General features: G+C 37.7%; 1 long non-coding RNA gene across 2 annotated transcripts in view; it reads left to right on the top strand.

The window, feature by feature from the left end:
- Positions 1-2,022: 2,022 nt before the first annotated feature.
- The window catches only part of LOC146766749 (uncharacterized), a 39,567-nt gene continuing 34,843 nt past the window's right edge, over positions 2,023-6,746 (top strand). For both annotated transcript variants that reach the window (XR_014957051.1, XR_014957052.1), the window contains exons 1-2: positions 2,023-3,611; positions 5,045-5,126. This is a non-coding gene — a long non-coding RNA (uncharacterized LOC146766749). The remainder of the gene's footprint in view (positions 3,612-5,044; positions 5,127-6,746) is intronic.

Below are 6,746 nucleotides of genomic sequence, written 5' to 3' on the forward strand. Positions count from 1 at the left end.
ACTCCCTTGGTAGTAGACGTTTTAGCAGAACTGGAAGACTCGTTGCTGCCTAAAAACACTGGTGGTCCAAACAGATTAAACAGACTAAAGTGAGAAAGGAAAAGCATAGCAGTGCAACGAATTGACTTGCTCACCATTACAGGGCATGTTGATGATAGAAATTTCAGAAGTTGTAATAATTTTGGACTCCAGAAAAGGAGTCCCATACCACCTCTCACAGTATCTTTCTGCACAACATACCTAGTACACAGCTTCATTAATGGTTTGGATGCAAGTCTCAAAGGAATATGTGAGTTTGACCATAACACTAAACTGGGAAGAGATGTTGACTCTGCCAAAGGAAGGGAGGCTCTGTAGAGGCACTTCAACAAATGAGAGGTGGGAAATCACCAACTGTATGAACTTTAACAAGGGCCAGTGCCAGATTCAGCACCTGAGCAATCCTATATAGACGTGGGAATGAGGGGCTGGAGAGCAGCTGTGGAAAGGAGCCTGGGGGTCCTGGTTGATGGCGAGTTGAGCCAGCAGTGCCCTGGCAGCCAGCAGGGGCAACCCTGTCCTGGGGACATCAGGCCCAGCATCCCCAGCCAGGCAAGGGAAGGGATTGTCCTGCTCTGCTCTGCACTGGGGCAGCATCACCTCGAGTGCTGGGGGCAGCTTTGGGTGCCACAGTGTAAGAAAGACATTGAACTGCTAGAGAGTGTCCAGAGGAGGGCCATGAAGATGGTGAAGGGCCTTGAGGGGAAGCTGTGAGGGTAGCTGAGGGCACCGGGTGTGTTCAGGCTGGAGGAGGCTGAGGGCAGAGCTCACTGCAGTCACAAATTCCTCGTGAGGGGAGGAGGAGCGGCAGGGTTGATCTCTGCTCAGGGACAGTGACAGGAGCCAGGGCACGGCCTGAAGCTGAGTCAGGCAGGTTTAGGCTGGGTATCAGGAGAAGCCTTCACCCAGAGGCTGTCTGGGCACTGAGCAGCTCCCCAGGGCAGCGGTCACAGCCCCAGCCTGACTCCATCAGGCTTGGAACGCTCTCAGGCACAGGGTGGGACTCCTGGGGCTGTCCTGTGCGGGGCTGGGAGCTGGGCTCAATGACCCTGATGAGCCCCTTCCAGCTCAGCATATTCCATGTTTCTATGATTTTCTAACTCCAGCAGCTCTTTGTCATTCACCCACTTGATTGAATATAATTGAAGAATGCAGTGATCCTCTTTGCAAACTGGATATACAAACTCTATTTAAATTTCTTACAATTTTTTTTGTATCAGGTAAAATAAGTTTTGCTACATACCCTGCATAGCACACAAGTTGTGCTTACTTACAAAAGAGCCATGCAAAGGAAGGCTTTTCCACAATACATTGCAGTTATTATCCATTTTTTAGAAAATTACCATCAACATGCTTGCAATATGTTTTTTACTGTAGCCAAAATATGTTGTGTTTTTATCTTTTATGACTACAGATGATGGCAAATCTGTTCTGGTTCAGAAGTATTGCAAAGATTTTTAACACAGAGTCAAGGATTTAAAAAATATATAAATATACATATATGTATATATAAAATACTGTTCTTAAATTACCATTTTCTATGTTATTATGTATGCAAAATATTAAAAAGCCTCTGCTGATATAAAACAGTGACAAAGGGTACAAGGTGTCAGTGCCTAGAAAAATGTGTTCACAACAAATACATCCAATAGCAGTGCTAAAAAATCCCTAGAGGCCAAGTTAGTTTTTAAATCTCCATGTGAGCCCTGGCATTGCAAGCAAGGTACTATGAAAATTTCTACAGATGGCTGCTAAATGTGTAAATTAATCTGACTCAGTAAGGATCATGCTAGTCAGTGGCAGTTATAATTATAGATCAGTATAAGATCTTGCTCTACAAATTTGTACAACCACAAAACTACCATACAAACACACGTTTATTTAAATACTTTATTTACTGTCAGGATTTGTGACACATGTATGCTTCAGCTTGAAAACATTAACTAGGAATGATACACTACAGGGTAGCTAGCTTAAAAATAAACAAGGTACCTTGTTTATTTTTAAAACAAAAGATGCCCAAATAACCAAAGCCCAACCGGGAGACATAATAAGTACCAGAACAGGTAAAGTAATGCAATCAGACATAAAACATCTAATTTTGTGCTGCTGTCCTCAGGAAGTCAAGAGAACAATTAAAGTGCAACATTCTAGAGAGAAAGAAAAAAACTGTTCATATCCTCAATTTGGTTGTACATTTACAAATTGAATAGAAAGGTATGAAAAGAACTTCAAAGCAACTGATGGAAGTTTATGCAAAACAAAGTTATTCATAGTTAATGAGATTTGTGTGAATTTTTAACCATATTTTTTTCCTGAAGAATTAAGGTAAGTAGCAACCTTGAAAAACTCATCTGCTCTGATTAAACGTGGCAGAAAACAATCCCTTGCTCTCTCTAAATCAACATGCACTAAAGAGCTCACCATAACAATTGACAAATACACTTTTTTTCCCCCATTTGGCAAAAAAAAAAAAAAAAACCAAAACCAAGACCCTACTTTAATCCTATCTATAGTCAATTTAATGGAAACTTAATTTCAGTTAGTTAATTTGGAAATGCTCTTCCCTTTACAAAAGAGATAAAATGAATAAGAGAAAGGGAGATAAAGGAAAAGTAGATGATGAGTAGAATTTAAAAGTAAGAAAGAATATATAGGGAAAGAAAGAAAGAAAGAAAAGAAAGAAAGACAGAGTGAATGGAAGGAAGGAGACTGGTGAGATCTATTGGTCTTATACTTCAAAGGGATCACAATTTCCTCACTAGTGTATATTTTCAGATAGCACTGCAGCAGCATTTCTGCAAGTTTAGGGAGTGAAGGGTAATGTTTAAAGTGACTCTAGCATTTGAGAAATGTTCAAAATGTACACCTGGTTTATAATATATATAATGTGAAAATGGAACCTCAGCTTCCTTGCTTTTGTATGAAATGTTAGACAAACTGTAAAAAAGAAGAATTGTTTCAGTGATATACTTAAACTTCAAGTACAAGCATCTGGACATTTTTTCCGAAGGGTTCATGCTGTGTCTTGTCTAAGCTCCCCACAACCACTGAATTCTTAAATATGTTTACTTGAAAAGGTCAATAGCTGGTTATCCTGTAAACTTTCCTCTAGGCTAGATAATAACAAAGTATTAGTTTTTGCTCATCTTTAGTTGTCAGCCACTCACTAGGAGGTATCCAGTGTGCTCATTTTTCCTCAGATTGTAAATGAGAGGGATAAAAGTGAATCAGAGGCAAGCATTTACTGCCTTTATTTATTTTATTTTTTTCTTTTAAAAATCCTGAAATAAAACGTTTACAAAAAAGGAAGAGACATTTAATTAAGTCATAACCCTCTAGAGCAGCAGCATAAAGTACATGAAGAAGCAAGCAGATTCAGCACACAGACAACAAAGAGAAGAAAAGCTGTTTGTTAAATCAAACAATGCAGTATCTTGGTAGTGTGAGGTTTCCATGAGGCTGTTGCTGTTGTACAGCAAGCACACACACCCTGGGTTAGTCGGAGGGTTTCTGGAGCCAGTCAAGCTGTTGTGAAGGCTGCTTGGAACTCCATGGCAGAAATCAGAATTGTAAGCATTACCAATAGAAAAACCAAACCCAAACCCAAAGAAGAAAAGAAATAGGCTTTTCTTATTTTTCTTTCCCCCAAATGTTTTCTAGTCTAGTTTCTATAATGCTTGGTATTTTATCTAAGATTTCTCAAAGAAATTGTGTTGGTGAATCAGCCAAAGGGTCCAGAACTGGTGGTTTTTTAGTATGAGATGGAAAGTCATACCCTGGACAAGATTGAAGCAATAGAGGTTGGCTGGAGGAAATGGAAAAAGCAATACTTACTCCATTAATTGCATGGGTATATTGATCATTGGCTTGTCAAGAGTGCCCTTAGGGGTGTGAGTGTTACAGTGGAAGGTCATACAGCAGCACCAAGCAATTCCCCATATATATTTTGTCAAGACAGAGGTCTGTGATTGCTCTCTCTGGCTATGAACATCCTTGTTACTTCAAAATAGTGCTCCTACAACAATCTCTAGGTAAAGGTTAAGCTTGGAGACTTGAGAAAATAAAATTAATGAGAAAAGTAACATACTTGATGGGACCACAAACATATTCAAGGTGGTGTCTGAACTTACTTAAACCACCATAATGTGAATGAGGCTACCAAAAAGAGGGCTTTTCTCCTACTCACACTACAGAAGTTGATTGAGGGGGCAGCTCAAGCTAAGAGGAATTGTGTATGTGGGAATAGGTCACACTGCTTTGGGTCCCCCAAGTTCTGAAGCTACTTTTCTACCTCTGTTAGCCAGGACATCTCTCCCTCAGCTTGGTCCAACATAGCTGGAAAGTTTTTCCTGCAACTCTTTTGAAATTGGTCAGTAGCTATATAGTTACCCATGGAGTCCACTGTGTTCCTTGCAACAGATTTTACCCTGCATTATAAGGACAGATGGGTACTACTTACTATTTGTATATTGATAACCATACAAAGAATTTTTAAACTGTGAATCAAGAATTCCAACAATGATTTTTTTTTTGTTTGACCTTTATCTGTATTAAAATAAATATAGTATATTCTTTCACCAAATTTTTGCTTCTTAATAATCTCTGACAGCTAAGCAAGCAGAAATTTTCCCTGACCATATATTTTGTATTTGATGATTTCCTATAATAAGTTTACAAGTTAAGATTCAGTTCAAGCCCAGAATTATCATCAGAAAAAATCAGTTATTTGGTCTGATTACATGTATAAGTCAATTGGTTCCCTTACTAGAAGTGAACAATTTGATAAAAATGTTTAAGTACTTAAATTCTTTTTCCTAAACATTCTCCAATGATATGTTTATTAGAGGAGTTGGCAATATTCTACTGATAAAAAAAGGTCAGGTCTAGTTGAAATTTTCATTGTCTCAGCCACTGAAGAAAGAATAGGTATTTAAAAATAAAGAAACAAACAGGTGGAAGGAAATCATAATAGATTATAATATTGATTTCCCCTTTCTTTTAGGCATCTAGTACTTCATCCAGAGGATTCCTTCCTGATTTTCTGTTGCAAGGCAGTGTGTAGTATACCAGGTATAGTTAATTAGGTAAGCTATATGCAGAGATTAGCATAAAGTACAGTTAACCATGTCTGCCATATGTTCAAATGTGCTTTATTGTGAATGTGGAGAAATAATTACATAGTATCTGGCATATTACACTTTTTTTTTGTAATTTACATAGTAGTAAAATTATGTTAATAACCTCAGACAAACCCTTAAAAGTAATGAAAACCACAGGTCAACCCAAAATTTTAATGCTACTTGCAATGGGGATCAAGCCAATGTTATGAAAGCAGCATTTTCTCTTGAGTATTTAAACACCATGTTCAATCCTTACCTGTGTTTACTCACACAGCTTTGTTGATAAGGTTCCAAAAACTTTTCCCTTGGGTTCTTTTGGCTGGAGTGGCAGCAGGAACAAGTGTAATGTGGTTTGGCTGGTGAGAGCAGAAGGCACAATCAGCAAATTATAGCTGCACTGTTTTCTGCAATAATTACAGAGAATTGATTTTTGTCAGACGAAATTTTACACATTGGGTATATGGAATATTATTTCCAAGAGGGACCTAGGAATATATTGCAAAGGAGACAAACCCCACCGTTACCCACAACCTAGGAAAGCTACAGAAAAAGGAAAGCGAGGTCAAAACTCTAAAAGCCATGGCAAATGTGGTTGCCACAGTAGATAAAGTTAAAAGCTTTGAAATCTTCTGGGTGAAAGTTTGATTAACTTTGTGATGCTCCAGACATCCTCTTTGAATTTATTTCCCTCTGGCTAAATTTTTCTCTTGCATCTCAGCTAATACTTTCAGGTATTTCTTAATATGACTTTTCCTTGAAAGGCTGGGAAAAATTAGAATATTCATGTATAAAAGATTTTTAAAAGGCCCATTCCATCTGGTCAAAACAGAAACAACCATATGAAATTGAAGTAAATGGTTGATCAGTGTGCAAATTCATCTTTTTATTTATGGAAAAACTCATTAAAATGGTACCAATTCCTTCCCTTCACTGCAACCATTGTATTTTTGGTACTTTATACCTTGTAGGAGGGCATTATAAGCACTTAACACCCTACAACTTCTGGGTCATTGTACTGCTACTTACAGAATTATGTTCTTAGTATTGTGTTCTTACTCCTCAAGCAAAAGGAGTTATTGTCATCAATTTAGCTAAAACCTGAGTGCTGTTAGAAAACTAATGTCTCTACTTTTGTGATTTTTTTCTGGATGGAAGTGAAGTTCCTTTTTTTTTTTTTTTTTGGTTTTAACAAATGTGGAGAAGATAATGGAAAAAAATAAGAGAAACCAAAGTTGATTAGATTTGAGATGCTTTTGTTTGCTCTTCTGCTGTCTCCTAAATAGGAAAAAATATATATTATGCAAGCTTTCCCATTTTGTTTTTGAGCTGTACTTTGTTTTCAACGTATTTGAATTTTCAGTACTTAGCAGGCCACCCTGCATAAGTAGAAACCTAAGAACCCACTTTTAAAGTCGAGTAAGTTCACATTGATTGGTTTTACTTTTTCACTTGATAAAAGTGTTGAGTGGAATGACTGTTGGCATAGTTTTCAAAATAATTGCAACACAACTGAGGATAATTTCAGATGATCCTCTCTGTCTGTCCTACACTGCTTTACAATAACTTTCCTCAAAATTCCTACAG

Source organism: Lonchura striata, chromosome 8 (genome assembly GCF_050655825.1).
Source record: "Lonchura striata isolate lonStrDom1 chromosome 8, ASM5065582v1, whole genome shotgun sequence".
NCBI classification, from domain to species: domain Eukaryota; kingdom Metazoa; phylum Chordata; class Aves; order Passeriformes; family Estrildidae; genus Lonchura; species Lonchura striata.